General features: G+C 31.1%; 1 pseudogene; it reads left to right on the top strand.

The window, feature by feature from the left end:
- The first annotated feature begins 14,153 nt into the window (after positions 1-14,153).
- LOC114750594 (cucumisin-like) lies at positions 14,154-20,021 on the top strand (annotated as a pseudogene).
- Positions 20,022-20,071: the final 50 nt, after the last annotated feature.

Raw genomic sequence — 20,071 nt, 5'->3', positions numbered from 1 at the left:
TTCGGCATCGAGTTTGCTCTTCATTTTGCAGAATCCACCATTTGGACTTCATTGACCAATTGACGTAAGTCCAAAGCTCCTATTTTTTCAAGCATCTTCCTCTATCGCCGATTGAAGAGCAAGAATATACCCTCTGTCTCTCATCGATTGAAGAGGAAGAGGATATGGTCTGTGATGTAAAACAGGAAGAGAAAAGGGAAAGGGAAGATATCAGAAAGAGCAGAGAAGGAAAAATAAACAAGGAAGAAGAGGAAGCCAGCTGAGAGAAAATGATAATTGCAATCTCATTCAAGAATCAAGTTTGCCGTCTAATGAGAAACCTAACATTACTTATACTAAAATAATAATAAAACTAAAAATAATAACAACGACAACAACTAATCCTAATAATAAAATAATAAAATCTTAAGAAATCTAAATAAATCCTAAAAAACTAAATAATCTAAATATCCTAGATAATTCAAATATTCTAGAAATATAATAAAATCATAATTATTTCTTTCCATATCCCATCATTTCTCCCTTGCTTGAAGAATTCGGCTCCCGACGAGTTAAAATTGATGCACAAATCTTACAAGGAGGTAGAGGTGAAGAGCTCGGCACAGTACTTTGATTTGGGAATCTCTTCGAACGAGCGAGGTACCAAAAGAGGAACCATTGGCAATAGTGAGCAACTGGATCTTGGGTAGTATCTATAAAACCTTTCTAACATACAAGATACTGTTGGAGTGATTTGTTTAGCAATGAGACAATCTTAGAAGGTGCAGCTTTCAAACGAGATGGCACTATAGAACAATGAAATTGAATCTTGTTGGCCACAATCTGAGAAGAAACTACTTGCACTTGTGCTAACTGAACAACCTGATCAGCGTTTGAAGAAATTTTGCCATTAACAGTAATAAAATCAGGGGTCTCACTCAATTGAATCGTAGACATGTTTAGTGGTGGCTGTTGAGTACTATGGATGGCCGTTGCATGAGTTGTGGGCACCACTTCACTTGGCTTCACAATATCTTCTTTCATGTTTAATGAAGGAGCTTTGATCTCTATTGTTTTGGTTCCTTAGAGAGCATTTTCCACTTAATTCTCTGAATTACTGATAAATTTTATAAGCTTATCAATTCCTTCATTAACTCATTTTTCAAACTTATCGAGTGCATAAGCTTCCAGCAGTCAAGTTTAGCTTCAAGTTGTTTTATTCGCACCTTGTAATCAAGTTGTCATTGCATGACATTCTCATAACTCTCATAAGCATGATTAGCATACTTATATTTTTATGATTAGCATATTCATATTGACCACAATCTAAGTAATGGTATTGATACTCATTATCTCTAAAACCTTATCAGTACCGAAATAGTGCGTCATACTCATATCAGCCCTCTATATACATGCTTTCTTTACAGCTCATATTCACAAATCAACAGCATCATAAGTTCTCTTTTGTTCTACTCTTTGTTTCCTCCATTTTTTCGATTTTTTTCCTTTTCTTTTTTTTTTTTGCTAAATTATAAAATGAGTAAACAGATAAGCAAATAATATCCTTAAAATAGTAGAGATAATAGATCGAAGCAAAAATAGTAACTTGTATGTTAAAAATACTCCAATATTATTCTGATGCTTATCTTTGACTGCTAGGAGATCCAAAATTGAACAATGGTTGAATGGGGTCGTAAGTGAAATGTTCACAAGACTAGGTCCCAATACCCTGGGTCATAAAGTGTAATTTTTGTGAAAACCTAATTCTGGATGTTCCAGAACCGTGACGGTGCATAGATGTAGGTGAGAAAACCGTTGGTAGTGAAACATTGGTGGTCATCCATGTTGTTCAAGGCAAGTAAGACTGGGTTAGTTTTAAGGCATTTTAGTATTGAGAAAGTGGCTAAACAGAAGGTTGAGAGTCAGATTGTGAGAGAAGTTGAGAAAAGGCATATTTGGCTAGAAAAACATACTCTAAGCACAAAGAAGGAGATGGAAACTAGGCTCTGATGCCAAATTGATGTAAAAAAGGAAGAAAAAAAGGGAAGGGAAGAGATCAGAAAGAGCAGAAAAGGGAAAATAGACAACAGAGGAGAGGAAACCAATCGAGAGAAAATGATAATTACAATCTCATTCAATAACCAGTCTGCCATCTAATGGGAACCTTAAAGTTACTTATAATAAAATAATAATAAAACTAAAAATAACGACAACAACAACTAATCCTAATAATAAAATAATAAAATAATAAGAAATCTAAATAATCTAAATGTCATAGATAATTCAAATATTCTGAAAATATAATAAAATCATAATTATTTCTTTTCATATCCTATTAGTCTGATATTGATCTTTCTCTCTCATGAATTGAATAGGGTAAAACAGACCATGGCTTATGAGTCTCTTTTTGAGCAAGGTTGCTTGGTTCATAGCACTATTAGATATCTTGTTTGTTTTCTTCTCTTTCTGCATATTATTATGCTAGTTATATGTTCTTTTTTGTGATTTCTTCTTGCTTAGGTAGTTTCAGTTACTGAGCATTTCTTTGATTCCAAATAATTTATTATTGATCTCTTTTTTACTGCTAATGTACTTGTTTAGATAGTAGTTTGGAAGTTTTAATTATCCATGCATCCTCCTTTCTTTTTTTTCTTGGACTATCAATATGAGACATATTATTAATGATCATCCTTCTTGCTTTCTTTAATAATGCATATGAGGTTATTTATGTAGCAGTGGTAATCTGAAGCCATGGCTTGACATTGCAGTCACTCAATTCAAGGACAAATTATGTTGGCTACAACTTGGAATTCGTCCAATCTTGCAATATTTGGCATCTAAATTTGTAAAGCTTCTGCTCTCTGGTTGCTGCCACTATATCTCTTATCCATCAATTCCATTATTTTCTGTGTAGTTTTAATATCCAATACTCATAAGTTTGACAATTTGTAGCCGTCAAAGGAAAAGTATTGCTTATTTGCAATTGTATTGTATTTTAGTATCTATAATTCTTAGTTTTCTTTTTATTTATTCTTAAAGCTTATTTAATAATGTTATCTAAATAGATGTTGATATAGAAGAAACAAGAAAGTTACAAAATCAAATAATGCTTATGTAGCTATGTCGTGTTATTTATTTTGGGCAACATGCCTATATGATATCTAATTTGATAGAAATTTATCAACTACTTTTTGAACATAGTAGATATTAGTTTAATCATTGTTGGATGATAATTGACAAATCCAGTTGTTTATAGAATTCATTACTCAATCTAATATCAATCTATATGAATTTACATAATGTTCTAAAATTCTTGAATCTTTTTATGTGTAGGTGACAAATAACATAAAAATTACTAGTGGCTTTGGCTGGTGTTATTGCTTCGACTTGTTCCATTCCTACCATTTACATGTTAAATTATCTCCTATTTGTGACTCAAGTTCTACTTGGGAAATATATGTTGGCTTTCTGATTTGGTCCTTTCTCCTTTGAACTTCTTCCTTTTTAAAAAAATTTATTTGAAAAGACAAATGAGAGAAAGAAAATAAGGTTGAAATTGCTATGTGACTGCTTATTGACTTTGTTTTATAACAAATTACACAAATAATGAGTAATGTTGACTAAAAAATAGAGGCAACTGAAACTCTATTAATAGAGGAGACATGAGCTTGCTTCAAGAACAAAACAATCAGCTTGCTTAGCCAAAAGAGAGAAAAGCCTAGAAGAACAAAATGATGAGCTTGCTTGACTTAAAAAAGAGAGCAAGCTAATAGAAGTCATAAGCTGTACAAAAAAGCTAGACAAAATAAGGTGAAATGGAGAATGCAAGAGGATCCAAGTCAATCATTGAACTTATATTTGTAACACAATGTAACTTTGTAGTATTAATATATGAATATATAAAGGGAATCTTGAAATTGTCCACTATCTTGAGACGAGACAATTGTATGTAAAAAATTTCAAATTTCAATAGTAATGACTAAATTGTTTTCTTCCATTATTATTATAGCTTATGCTTACTGAAGTTATATGTTTGACAAAAATATAATGCTTCAAGCGATGTGATGTCATAGTCAAGTGGTGCCTACAGTTCAAAAATAAAACTAATGTTTTAATATATACATGTCCTGTATAAATAGAGCAACTGAGGATGCTATCCAACACATATGACATACCATTAAGAAATTTGTAAAACTCATTGTAAAAGTCATATTACTAAGTTGTCTTGAATTGATGTCTCAAGTTTTTGAAATTGTTTATAAGTTTCCTAAAATATATTTGGAAATAAATAATAAATATATTGCCCAGCATTTGTAACAAAATTAAATTGATCAAAAATATATCTGTGAAGTTTGTGTTGGCATTCACATTAAGTGTGAAGGAACATGTTCTACTTGAATTAATAAGGTAGATTTCTCAAGTTTATTGTGCTGGCCCATTACCACATTTTGCAAGAAACAATAAATATTTAATAAGCTTCTTTGAAAAGAAATAAATTGATTAAAAGTATACTCATGAAGTTTAATGAATCTTTTTAGAGGTTTTAGTTCTTGTGCTTGAACTGGCTTCAATACAACTTTTTATTCGTTTACTTATCTTTTTACCATATCTCTTTTTAAAGCCAACAACTTTATCACTACCACTCATGCCCTCATGATTTTCTATACTATTCTCATCTCTTTTACTATTAGCTCATAGATATTTTATATGAAGCTGAGTCACTTTCTTACTCAATTTCAAATTAGTTTCATGAACAAGTGAAAATGTCTCCGAACTTTCTGATGCATCACTAGCTAATTTAAGAAGCAAGGGGCATAATTGTTTGTATCGATTTGCTTTTTGTAGTTTAAGATCAACATCAATCCCTTTTCCCTTGATATCATACACTACACCATGTCATGCTTCTCTTATCCACCTCTTTACTGTATATTTCTTAGGGAGTAATTTGACATCACATTCATTTAATACCCTCAATACATGACAACATAACATGCCCACTCTTTCAAACTTTTTACAACTACAAGTAATTGTCTTTGTTAAAGTATCAAATGTCAAATTATACTCCCATTTACTACCATCCATGGTAATCACATAATGTGACACGGTGGGTGTTATCCTCATCCAGTGTGATTTTTCTTTCTATCCTCTTTTTTATACACATAGCATTGCGCAGATCACATTGGTGTTAGAACAACTCAAAAATAAGTTGAGTATAAACATTAGAGAGTTGACGAAGCATACTTGAACTCTGCAAAATCAACCTTGGTACCTTGTCAAGTACCTCAAAATCACATTTCAATTTATTATAGCACTTCTCCTCCAGAACTTGTTCAAATTGTTGGAAGAACTGATTGATATCCAATTTAGCATGGGTGCAACATTTGACAGATGCATTTATACTTTCTCTTATTTTTATGTTTGTCATGCCAAGTATTCTTGAGTTCTTCATATAACATGCTGTCCATTTCTCTTTTATTTGGTACATGGACATTAACCATGAGTTTTCTTCCATATCTTGTTTTGATAATAATGCATGCCAAGATTCTTCAAACTCAACTTCTCCTAATAATGATACATGTATTGGTTAAAATCATTAACCATGGAGTTTGGAAAGTGCTTCATTGCATTATTTGAGATGTGCCAAGTGGACAAAGCATGCTTCCCATTTGGCATCACTTCTTGTAATGCTCGTGACATAGCAATGTCTTAATCAGTAAAATCAATGAGGAGCCTTGTATTTTTATGTACACACAAAAAACTCTCAAAGAGCCATTTAAAACTTTTAACGGTCTCATCATGCAACAATACCACTTCAAATATCACCCTTCCTTTGTAATGGTTGAAACTAGAGAAAATTGTGAGAAGTTTATGGTCACGATTTGTGCAATAAGTAGCATCAAGTGAAATAATTTTTCCAAAGCAAGCATAGTCGACCAATATGAGTGCATCAACCTAAAATACATTTGTCACTTTCTCATCTGAGTCCATTTGGTGAGCATGAATGAAAGATGGATTTTCTGCTAATTGTCACTCAAATATTGAAACATACATCCATCTTCACCGTATATCATGGCTCGTTGCCTTCTTGAATTAACATAATTCTTTACATCACCTCTTGTAAATCCCAAATTGCTTTGACCTCCTACATATTTGCTTTGCAAATTGAACACTGATTTTTTTTACTAATCTCAGTTCTTTCAACATTTTCCAATTCAGCACACTGAGTTGGTGTTAATCCTTGATATGATGCAAACAGGTGAACAGTTTCAGGAGGTTGAAGAGGATGATTATGATCTAGGAAAACTTCATTTATTTTGTATTTTCCATTCACTTGTTTAATTTTTATTCTAACTTTGCAACCTGTTCTTATCTCATCTCTGGACTTCCTAGTTTTCGCATCTCAAATGTTTGGTTTTTTCACCCCTTCTTTATGACAAACATATAGATAAGAGGAATATTTTGACTTATTTTTTTTACTCTTGTTAAAACTCTGTTTTCAAACACTAAAGCCAATTCTTTTACTGTATGCCCTCCAAAACACTCATGATTCTTCTATATTGTTAAATTCAAGATCAGGTGTAGGAACCAAATTTATGTCCATGGCATAAGCCTCCTGCAAAATTGAAAATTATATACCCAATATGAATAAAAACTCATACCTCCAATAATGAAAGCACAAAAATTCTGATCTCAAAGCCGGTAGGCATATATATACAAATGGAGAATATACATTTTTCTCATGAGAAATAGAGACATATACATGAAGACAAATAAAACTATATGCTACAACACACACATACACACCAAACAGAGCAACCTAGCCTAAACTAACCTTAATTCTTTTTTCATGAATTGGAAACCAAACTACAAAAGACTAAATAGTATCAGCTTGCCGAAGAAGGGTAGTAATACTCTTGGCCCTGTTTGGATGACTTCCAAAACCATGGTTTGGGAAGCAAAACCATGGTTTGGATAAAATGCTATCTAAACAACCTCCAATATTTTGAAACCAAGGTTTCAGGTGAAACCATGGTTTTAACCTCTAAAACCATGGTTCTGTGAAAAGCAAAATTATCTTGCTTCTGGTGCTAAAGTTTTCGTTGCTGGGTTGTCAGAAATTATTTGGACAAAAAATGCCCCTTGACTGGCTTGTGTTGCTGGCGCAGAGGAATGGTCTACCTTCACTTGTTCAAATGCAGCAAGAGAGCGAGCCTGAAAGAATCATAAAGAGGAAAAGATAATTACTATAATAAGTAATAAATTGTTTTGTGCTTATTTAATTTTGTCAAAAAATATCATGGTATTTCATATTTATAATCTTTAAAATAAAATAATATTTTTCTGTTGGTAAAAAATATTTATTTTTTCCAAAAACATTTTTAATCTTATATTTTATAAATATATATACACATGTTAATTATTTATTAATTATATTTTCTTATATACTATTAATTATGTTGGTAAAAAAATATATTATTAACAATTTTGTTCCTTCAAATTAAAATATATTATAAAATCTGTATTTTATGTAATTATCATATTAACTTATGTCCTTTTTAGTAATTTGTACTTATAAAAAGTGCTTCTGATAATAACTATCCAAACATTTTCACTTCTCAGAATCACTTTTTCACAAAATCTATTCTTCACAAAATCTATTCTTCTCAGAATCTATTCTCCAGAAGTTATTCTCCAAACCATGGTTTGATTTCATCCAAACACCCTCCAATCCAATGATCTGTAGTCCTGGGGTTCCCCTAAAGCTAACCGAAACTAACATTGGATTATTAAAAGTGAAAAATTCTCCCTTACAAAGAGACCGCACACACATACTGAACAAACTAATAAAAAACACGTTATTTATACAATACAATAGGAAATTACATACAACAAAAAAACAATATCTACTATCATGAACCTTAAAGATTATCAAGTTAGATTATAACAAAGCATAAATGTAAAAACTAAGTAATTCTGGGTATTTGATAAAAGATCATTATTTTACTCATCAATCTTGGATATCCAGTGTCACAAACCCTCCCTTTCTATTCCTCTTCCCTGAAATGTTATCCCACCAGTTGCTCCGTTCTCCCCCGTTGTCGGAGGAAGCAAGGGACACTGCGCGCCAAAGAGTAGAGGTCAAAAATTTAAAAATTAATAATAAACTATACGGATGGCTGAGATTGAGTGAGAGCTTCGACAGACTAGATGGAATATTTAAAATGGCGTCGTTGAAATTAGTTGCCTTTTATCACCGTCTATGCAATTTTAAACAAATGGTCCAGATTTTGTTTCACTGATCAAACGCCGTCGTTTAAAGAAAAGGATGACAACGAATGGAGAAGACATAGAAGTCAAGTACCATGAAAATGATCTAATTAAAGTCGGAATGAGGAAATGTCAGTTATGAGCACAAAATCGATTTTAGAACATGAGAAACCAATGTTGTATGGTCAAGCACTACAAAATGTGAAGAAATTTCAAAAAGCACTTAAAAAGTATTTTTAAGCAAGTCAATACAAAACTTCTTTCACACACTTATATCAAATCCTATAAAATTATTTTTAAAAAGCTAATACAAACAGATCAAATTATAATGTTACAAAAATCGATTTTGGGAGCTAAGAGGGAGTTACTGTGGATAAACCAGTATTTACTGCTGAAATTTCCCAATAAATATATATATTTATACATATCTTATGTTGGGCTTTTTTGTATTTTATTGGGCTAATGGGCCTAATTGGGCCTAATTGTGTCCAACGATACATTTGGTATTTTATTGTATAAATGTCATGTTTTTGGTAAAGTGATAAAGTTTAACTCTAATTAATTTTGAGATAAAAGTACGCCCAGGGTGTATCCAATACTTTAAATTATTCTTAGAGTTAGTCATGAAAACAATTTTCGCAAAACATTTTTTAACAGCAATTTTCTATCATAATTTTTTTCTCCACAGAATTAGCAATGAATTAATGAGCAATGGATTAATGACATGCTCTAATGAAAGAATTCCATGACTAATTCCTTTTTTTTTTTTGGTAATGATATGATATAATTTAAAGACTTGTTAATCTAAACTGGAAAATATTAGTGAAAATCTTTTACTTACATACACTTAATAAGGTAGTAATCTATTGTTTAATGTGTTATGTATTCAAAAGTTTTCTTGATTTAGGATCCTTTTGGTACAAGGGAAACGGAGGAAAGAGGATGAGAAAAAATTTTAACAAGCTCAATTTAAAAAATTTGAGATATAGGGTTATAAAATTTTAATAAAGAAAAGATGTAAAATAAAAAAATTAATTAAAAGCTTTTAACCTTACTTTTTAAATTTTTTAAATCAACTTTATTAAAAAAATTTCTTCCATCCAATTTCTTTGTACCAAACATAGAGTTAAAATCTGAAGTCTCATTAGAGCCATGAGAAGTAGCCTTACATCCTAAAATCCACTTACAAATACACTAATGAGTTATCTTTACAACAAAATACGAAATTGGAGCCATTTGTTTACTCCCTAATGACAGAGATCAATTTTTCCAGTTGTTTGCATCTTAAATTAAGTTTTTCTTTTTTGTGACAAAACATTTATCATCAGCATTCGTTATTATTGTTTAATCGGATATTGACCCTGTGTTCTTATTATCAGTTAGTTGGAGTTCAACTTGATTTTAAATATAAAACCTAATCTATTTTGTTTCTGATATATATCCATTTTGCCTCAAAGTAGTCTTATGGTGATTGGGTTTCCATTAATAGGTGGTCTCAACGCATATGATTAATAATAATATTTTATAGAAAAAATAACAATTATTTATTACTATCTTTGGTATTGTCCTTAATATAAAATCCAATTGACTAATTTAAAAAAATTCAGAAAGTTAATAAATTATTTTAAAATATTTATATTTATCGTTTTTTTAAACTAATTTGTCTCACTTATAAATTGATGCATAATTTAATAATACATATAAATATTTTAGAGAAATCATATAACATATACTATAATTTTGTAATTTTGTAATTTTCTTAATCTTCTCAAATACGTCATCAACTGAATCTTTTATTAACTAACTTTTTTAATATTCACAAATTAATTATTTATTTCTTATATTAATGATGACTAAAGGGGGTATTAAGGATTGATCATAGATTATTTTTGTGAAGATAGATATTTATACTGTTCACGATATTATTATCTCAGAGGGATCCAATCACCCGACAATATTCAATTATATGCTCATCGTGATAATATTCCGACAAGAACTTGTGTTTCAATTTGATCGTTCCACGTTTTCTTATTCACATACTTCCATGGGGGAAAAAAACCAATATTTCAAGCTCTAATAATTGCGTTAACTGCAGAAAAAATGACTAATTGCATAATTTTTATATTTCTTTAACTTAATCTTTTTTTAAAAAAAAAAAGGAGTTCATAAACGGGGCTAAAAATTAGAGGAAGAATGGAAAGTAAATGTAAGATTAATATATTTCATTGAACAAATAATAATACTATATTATAGTAATTTTGTATTTGACATGTATTTAATTTACATTTTTTTGTCATGTTAAAAGCGTAAACTCATATGAAATGATCATGTTCCCCACTTAACTGTGTTACTTAATATCGCCAGTCTTCATCATAATGATGGAATCCCAATGACAACGAGTCGTCACCGGCTATCTTTATATTTCCTTATAAAGTTTTGTAATTGAAATTATAAAAATTAATTACATGCAGATTATTTTAAGATCAAGGGAGGATTATTTATTTATTAAAATATCAACAAAAATATTATTAAGCCACTTTTCTTACAAAACTATAATAAATATTTTCTTATGAGACAGAGTGCAAATTAATTAATGCTATCAGATATTTAAGTCCACATTCCCTGCTCCCCTGGGCACAATGTTTTGAAAGTGGATTATTACAGCGTCCCATGACCATTCCTTTGGTAGACACAGGCATGTTTTGCGGCATGAAAATATTTTAAGGATAAAATTGCACTGCAAATTATTTGAGTACTCAGTAATTAATACTAAGAAAATCCTTCTAAATAATGCAAAAACCACAAAGCATGTCTGCGTCTGCCAAAACAAGTGCTCATATAGGATGCTATGATTCACTTTCAAAATACCCTTATACATAATGATTATTACTACAGACTTATAAACACTGGACGTCAAATAATTTGGAAAAATTTCAGGGACGTCGACGATGTAAAAACAAGTATTTCCCGGACCTAATGCCTTTTTTTTTTCAATATTTTTTTTGACTAGAATAAATTTGTCATCGATAGTTGGAAATGACAGTGTTATGAATGGCTACTTGAAAGTATGACAGAGGATTTGAAGTCTGAAGTAAATATCTAAATGGAGATGGAGGCTGCTAATAGAGGTTTTCAAAAGTCCACTCATGATTAAATTGAAGTAAATGTCAAACTAAGTGTACTATGCTTGACGATTTCTTCAAACAGAGCGGTCAACTATGTTGGGAGAATTACTAAGAGATGTTAAGGAAGAAATTTAATTACCAAAAAGTCTCAATGACAAGTGATTAGTTTGAACCTAGTGTTATTTCTTACTTTGAAACTTGTCATTGCTTACTATTACTTGTCAATGGACTTTAAGATAATTAAATCCCTTACATGAAACCTGATTATAATTCTTCCAGTTACATTAACTAATCACCTAACCATTCCTTTACGACAATCTTAAAATATATCTTATTATACAATTTTTTTAAAAAAAATTAAAATGAAAAAAATTACTTGACAATTTACTCTACAACTGTCAAGTATTTACTTAACTTACTTAACAGTTCGTATATATAATAACCATCAAGTAATGGTTTATTTTGTTCTAATTATATCTCATCATATTTAACTGTTTCTTTTTAACCATCAAGTCGTATTAAGCGTTAACTACGCGCAAATCTGCAGTGCTGAAACCATAACGGAGAAATGAAGAAGATGATGGAGAACGATGAAAACGAACGTTGCTATTAATTGTTGATTTCTCTTTAAGTTTCGAATGGAAGCTAGAGAACACTTGACATATCATGATGTAATTAATAAGTGAAAAAAAAATTGAGAACACCAGACGAGATGTTCCACTGAATAAAAAAAAAATGTTAGGGATTTTCGATTTATAAAATGATAGTTCAAGTAAAAATATCTAATGATAATTTATATTTCAAATTTATGACATTGAAGTTATCAATATGAAATCTAAATTTTTTTTATTAATTCAAAACATGACAAAAGTAGTATAAATTGAACAATTATTTGATTAAATTAAAAATATAAGTATAAAAATTGGAATGATCACATTTGGGTATTTTATTTTTGTAGAGAAATATATGGTTGTTAATGATATAAAACAAGAGATCTCCATCTGAATTCTATTAAAGGGTTTCCTTGGTTGGCCAAAGAAGCAATATAATGATCGATTCTCAACAAACGCAAAATGTATTCTTAAAGTTGCACTTTTAAACATCATAGATCATTGATCTTAATTGACTTATTATTAAATTTTTATGAAAATATAAAACCCACTCTTGCCTATGGCAAGGCATTATTCATTGAAATAGTACTTGTCTAAATGAATATAGAATAAGTAATAATAATCTATAACAACAAATAAATTTATTTTTATATATTAAATTGAACTAAGTTTAGTTTAGGGAAAATTGCCCATAGATGTCTATTTAGAGAAGCAGTTACCTAATAATACCTCAATTCAGTGTTATATGTTTTCTTAATCTCATGCCTTTTCCATATTCCAGATACCAATGAACAATCAATTTTCCAAACAAATATCTATGAGCTTTTTTCTATGTATATTGTTAATAAATTTTCTAGAAATAATTATGATAATATAAAATTGTGAAACAAAGCATTAGCTTTTTTTCAATCCAATATAGTTTCATTTGTCTAAAGGAATCATCAATGTCAAGACATTATTATTAATGAAACAAAAGTAGCTTTAACTAAACTTTCCTTGGGAAAAATGGAAAAGCAAAAGAAAATGGTGCATGATAAAAGCGAGAGTGGAGAAAAAAGCGTGTGTTGAGGGGCAGAACAAGCTATTTGAAGTGACATGAGACTGACTATAAGACAAAGGGGGAAAAAAAGGCAAAGGAAATTAAAGGAAGGAAAAAAATCAAAGTGGAATTAGTCTCAACCTCATATGTTTGTAATATTGTTGTCAGATTCTTAATATATAAGCTAGTTTAATATTTAATTTGGTTCTAAATATAATGTCTCAATCCACTTTATCTCTTATATTTATTCATTTTTTTTTCAAAAGGTAGTTCTTATAGTAGTTACACATGTTAAAAGTTTTATTAAATCATAATTCTAGTTAATATGTATGATTAGCAAGAGTATTTTAGGAAAAGCAACACCTATTTATTATAAATAAATAATTTAACTAATTTTTTAATTTACTCAAATTAGTTAATTAGCTTTTATATTAAAGATTAGATGTAGTAATAATTAATGATGGCACGCATGGTCCTTTTCTACTTTTTCCCAGCGGTAAATACTATTCCTACTTACCCCACGTCACATACTCTAACATTCCACTCCTCATGATATCAGCTATATATGTGTTGACAACTTTGTGTCAATTATGAATGAAAATATCTTGATATTTTGATCAAAGTACGTACTTAGATTGGATTTATAATAATAATAACAATTAATGAAGAATAATTCGGTCTTTTATTTGTTTAATTTTGATGAATGGTTGTTACCATAGTGACAAAAAGGAGCATAGTCGTGGCCAGTGGACTGGCTTATATATAAGGATGACTTGGAACATTATCAATATCTCCAAGAGCAAATTATAAACATGTTGCTCTCTTTTCTCCTCCGCCTATTCCTCCTTCTCCTTCTCTTCTCCGTTCTCATTGAACACTCTTATTCTAAACCAGATCGAAAGGCAAGAAACCCACCATACTCTTCATTTACAAGTTCCCTCTCATACATATATAAACATCATTTAATCTCCTCTCTCTCTCTCTCTCTCTCTCTCTCTCTATATCTCTCTATTAGATCACTCTGTTTTCCACACCTTTGTTATTAATTGATGAATTTTTTTCCAACTTTATGGCTTCTATATATAACAATTGAATTTGTTATTCCTTGCATCTTATTTATTATGCAGACATATATCGTGTACTTGGGTCATCATCCAAAGGGCATCAACCCCTCGTCCTTGCCTTTGCTACACGCCACCATGGCTCAAAACGTCCTCGGCAGGTTGCAACCTGAAGCTTCTGTTCTTGTATATATGTTCTACTCCATCTCGTCCTTATGGTTAATTAATTACCAATCCTAAGTGTAGGAATCAGATAGCTAATTGACAGAGGTTAAAAAGATTAGTTAAGTTAGTTATTTATTAAAAAAATGTGTTTAATTTTCTTAAAATATCTCCTTCATTCATTTGCATCAGTTTGATGGAAAATGTTCTTTTGATATGTATGGGCAAGAGGGATAGTTTGAAAAAAAATTATAAAACAATTGAGATATTACATTTAGAATCAAAACAAACCTAGTAACTTGCTCTTTTAGGACAGCAAGGAGTATACATTTAGGAAATTATGTTAAATAATGATTCATAGTAAAGTGTTCTGTTGTAGACATGAATCAAATTAAGAGAAATTGCAATTAAGTCCCAAGAAGAGATTAAATTACCCTAAAGTCTATTGACAACTAAAGAATATGCAATGACAAGTCTTATTGTGGAAAATGACAATTGGTTTATCTCACTCACTTGTCATTGAGACTTCAGAATAATTAAATTATTTTCTTAGGACCTGATTGTAATTTCCCATTAAATTAATGTCAGTTCAAAAAGGGTAAACTTTTTCAATTTTAAGCTGGCTAGAAAGAACTAGCCTATATCATCATTATAACTATAAGACTAATCTTTTTAAAATGAATGGGAATTATCTGACTGGTCTTGCAGCGATTTTGCACCGGAATCAGTACTGCACAGCTATTGGAAGAGCTTCAATGGATTTGTCATGAAGTTAACTGATGAAGAAGCCAAAACAATGGCTGGTACAAAGACTAATAACTTGAAATGATCAATCATAAAATAAATTGAAGTTTAGAAAGCTAACTTTTGTTGTTAAACATTTACTTTATGTTTGGTCTCAGGAATGGAAAATGTAGTGTCTGTTTTCCCGAATAGAAGGAACAAAATCCATACAACAAGGTCGTGGGATTTCGTTGGTCTTTCCCAAAAAGTGAAAAGAAGTGATTTGGAGAGCGACGTAATTGTGGGCGTCCTTGATTCAGGAATTTGGCCAAAATCTGAAAGCTTCAGTGACAAAGGATATGGTCCTCCACCTGCCAAATGGAAGGGCTCATGCCACAACTTCACTTGCAATAAGTTAATATCTCTCCTCATAATCTCTTCACCATGGCATTAAAATCCAATCCAATGAACTGGTGTGAGCCAATATCTTAATTGGTTCGGTCAAGAGATTTGGACAGATCAATCGAATTGGATTTTATATTTTTTCTTGTCATCTTCTTGAGCATGAAGCGATGTTGTTTTAAGTATTTTTTTAATATTTACAAAAGTAAAAGTTTGTCATAGTTTTTATTTACTAGCTCTGTTTTGTTGAATTGTGTGTGGTTTATCCGTGAACTTTTTCATTTATTTGTGGATTAACGTCTCTTTCATTTAAATAATACTCTTGGTTCCATATAAGTATTCCTCCGGTCCTTAATACAAGATCTATTTAACTAATTTGATTAGATTAAAGAAGTTAGGTAAGTTTGTTAATTATAAGAAATATGATATGTTTTTTTCTAAAACACCATAATCATTTTTTTTAATATCCCCTCCCTCTTTTTTACTTGATTATTGAGGGAGTATTCATTGGGATAATTTAGAAAAAACTGATAAATATAAAAAATAGGTCTTATATTTATTACTAAAATCAACTCAACAATTAGATTATATATTAAGTACCGGAGGAGTATATTTTAATTATATTATATTATTTAATCATGATTGAGCTCGCCTTAGTTCAACCATAATTAAAGCCCTATTTGAACTACTGCTTCTACCAATTTATATAACCAATCCCGTTTTCAGTATCTTCCCACTAATGCACATATATTATGTATAGATAAGTAGCATAATATTGGATGAAGGCTCACACTCTTCTTATTTTATACATGCATATGTACGCAGAAAAATAATAGGAGCGAAGTATTTTAACATTGCAGAGGAGTTTGATAAAGATGACAAAAAAGTCCAATTGATATATGTGGCCACGGTACACACACTGCATCAACAGTTGCTGGAAACGCAGTTAGATCAGCCAGTCTACTAGGCTTGGGTTCCGGCACGGCGAGAGGTGGCGTTCCGTCAGCACGAATTGCGGTGTACAAGGTGTGTTGGAGCAAGAGGGGTAATAGATGCTATACCGCAGACATATTGGCAGCATTTGATGAAGCAATTTCTGATGGTGTTGACATTATTTCCCTTTCTGTGGGAGGAGGGAACCCTGCTGAGTATTTTGAAGATGAAACTGCAATTGGAGCTTTTCATGCCATGGCAAGAGGCATATTAACCTCTAATTCTGCTGGTAACGATGGTCCTGAGACTTACACAATGAGCACCTTAGCTCCTTGGTTGATTTCTGTGGCTGCTGCCACTATAGACAGAAAGTTCTATACCAAACTTCAATTAGGCAATGGCTTGGTTTTTGACGTAAGTAGTATTCAATCATAATCGTTATGATTAAAAAAGCAAACTTTTAGATGTGAACACTTTTTTTTTTTTGTTAAACCTTTTCTATGCTGATTAGCAGTGATCAGTGTAAGAATTAGCTTTTTCTACACCGGTTTCTACACCGACAGTATCTGTATTAGTTCTCGGTTGGAGAACCGGTGTAAAAAGGTCTTTTTAACTACTATGAAAATGTAGTTTTGCACTACTAGGGCAACTTCAACTCCCTAATTATATGCTCTCATCTCTTCATTTTATAATTTTAGGGAATCTCCATTAATGCGTTTGACCTCAAGGATAAACAATATCCATTGATTTATGCTTTTGACGCTCCCAATGTCCGAGATGGATTTAATTCATCTGTTTCTAGGTACATATTTGATTTTGTAATACTATCTTCGGTTTTAAATATAAGATCTAGTCTAGAAACTAGATTTTATATTTAAGATGGCACGTAGTATTTTATTTTGCTAATTAAATAGGACTATCTATTAATAATGTGATATGGTGTCGCAGGTACTGCTTCCCAGGCTCTTTGGACAGAGAATTCGTGAAAGAAAAGATTGTTATGTGTGATTATCAATTCGCAGATAATGGGGTTGCATTTAAAGCCGCTGGTGTTGTAAAAGCAAGCCCATCTCCTAAGGATGATGCTGTTTTACATGCTCTTCCTGCAATTGACATTAGTTTAGAAGATGGTAAACGTATATACTCCTACATGAAATCCACCAGGTATAAAATTCTCAACCTCAAAGGCCTTTAATTGCAAGTGTTGTGTACGTTTGTTTTCACCTCTCGCGCATATTGTACCATACAAAAACAGCAAATTAATGACGAAATTTCTTAGATAAAGCAGTTTAGCAATAAAATTTTGTCGCTAATCAATCAGTGACAATCTTTTATGTGATAGAATTTGGAAATTTCGTCACTAAATTATATTACTCATTTTTTTTTGTAATAATATATTTTGATACGCTACATGGTACATGTCATTATCAGGAATCTAACGGCAACTATATCAAGGAGTTACACTGAAAAGGACTTATCCGCTCCATATGCGGCATCCTTCTCATCCAGAGGTCCTAATCCCGTCAATCCTGACATCCTCAAGGTGTCATTATCTTGTCTTACAAAGAACCTCTGCTTTTGAAGGTTTATTAATTATAGGGTAAATTAATTCGTCAATGCTTATAGTTTTGCCTGATTTTTAATTAATTCCGTGTAGCTTTTTTTTTTTCAACTGGATCTTTATAGTTTTCCTAATTATAGATGTCAGATCCTATGCTTATAACTTGTCAATTAGGATTGGCATGAATGTTGACCAAACGACATGTAAATTGTCACAAAATAAAAAGAGGTTTTTAAAAAATGATGGAATAAAATTTTTTTATTATTAACATAAAAATAAAAATATTATTATTTTCATAATCTTCTTCTTGCATCTATATATAATATGCAATCTAGTTGATTTTGATTTTGGTTTTATTGGATCTTTATAATTAAGAAAATTATAAGGATCCAATAAAAAAAAACCATAAGAACTTCATTAATTAAAATTGGGGTGAAATTATAGGCACTTGCATGTTAATTTTTGTTTAATTATAGCAAGGATGAATTGATGGTTGAATCATTTTGTGTTATATAATTTTTCTTTAATCATTATAGCCGGACATAAGTGCTCCAGGAGTGGACATTTTAGCAGCATGGTCTTCCCTAGCTCCCATCTCAGATGTGAAAGGTGACAATAGAAACAGACATTTTAATATCATTTCTGGCACTTCCATGGCCTGCCCTCATGTTACTGCCGCCGCTGTTTATGTTAAAACATTCCATCCTAAGTGGTCACCTTCTGCAATCAAGTCTGCTCTTATGACAACTGGTAATAGTCAGGGAATATTTGATTTTAATGTTGATTTTATTGTTTTCTTAATTATTATTTGCATTTAGCTCTAGCACGTAAATTTCTCTACTCAGTTCTTTGGAGTTAGAGTTGAGGGGACATTTGGATTAGTTTTTTAGAAATAATTTTACAGTGTTTGAGATAAATATATAAAAAGATTTTTATCTCAATTTTTGTGAAATTATTTTTTTAATTGAGTATGATGTTTTCAAAACCCCCTCTAGGTTATAAATAGTGCTCAAAATATTTTAGTTTTTGTAGATGTCTATGAATGAAATAATATTTCATATTGAGTTTCCTCTAAAAGGTGTTTGGAGATAGAAATCAAATAATGGTTTTAGAAGTAATTTTACAGTATACGAAATAAATATGTAAAGAAGTTTGTCTTAATTTACTAAAAGGTGCTTTTAAAAAGTACTTCTAAAAATATCTAAACACTCCTTATATAATATTGTATACCGAGTTTCTCCCTCCGCCGACTTTTCTCTTCTCCTTTGTTGATCTAATTTTTTCAGTTGTTTCTTGCTTTTTGTCCCCACATTCTCTTTCTCTTTTGTTTTTCTCTTTTCCTCCTTTTGCCTTCTTCGTCCTGTATCAAAGTGTTTATGATGAATTTTGATAATTGCTGTGTAATTCTGTAGCTACTCCTTTGAGTGCTGCGATGAATCCGGACGCAGAATTTGCATATGGAGCTGGGCAAATCAACCCCGTGAAGGCACTGAATCCTGGCTTAGTTTATGATGCTAAGGAAATTGATTATGTGAAGTTCCTGTGTCGCCAATCTCATTATGACGATAAAAAACTTCGATCCATTACTTCGAATCACAGAAGTAGTTGTGCAGAATTTGATAAAGAAAAGCATGGTGGGGACTTGAATCTTCCATCCTTTGCCCTCCAAGTTAATATGTCATTGGCGTTCTTCCTACGTTCCTTTCATAGGACTGTGACTAATGTTGGATTCTCTAAATCCAAATACGAAGCTAAGATCATTGCCCCTGCCTTGTTAACTATTCAAGTAAAGCCTAGAGTTCTTCGCTTCACATCTTTGGGGCAGAAAAAGTCATACAAACTTACCGTGGAGGGAAAAATCAATGTGGATATACTCTCTGCCTCTTTGATTTGGGATGATGGCACTTTCCAAGTAAGGAGCCCTATTGTGGTGTATAGTGATCAAATTGCATACCATCCTCATGAGGGAGAAGAAGCAAATACTTAGCTTGATAGGACTTTTAGTTAATAAGATGGGAAATATGGAACTACTCTCATGATCCTATATATGTGTAAGAATAATTACACTAAGAATAAAACAGTTACTCCTCAAGTTCTTAATAAAAAATCTAATTAGAGTGCTGGTTTTGGTTTTAAATATATGATATATTTTCTACATTTATCATTTTTCCTAAATTACTCCTAATCATTATTCTCCTTCAACAATA

The sequence above is a fragment of the Neltuma alba genome, unplaced genomic scaffold, assembly GCF_004799145.2.
Source record: "Neltuma alba isolate B1F8T4 unplaced genomic scaffold, ASM479914v2 tig00006538_pilon, whole genome shotgun sequence".
NCBI classification, from domain to species: domain Eukaryota; kingdom Viridiplantae; phylum Streptophyta; class Magnoliopsida; order Fabales; family Fabaceae; genus Neltuma; species Neltuma alba.
This window is presented reverse-complemented; position numbering and strand designations above follow the sequence as displayed.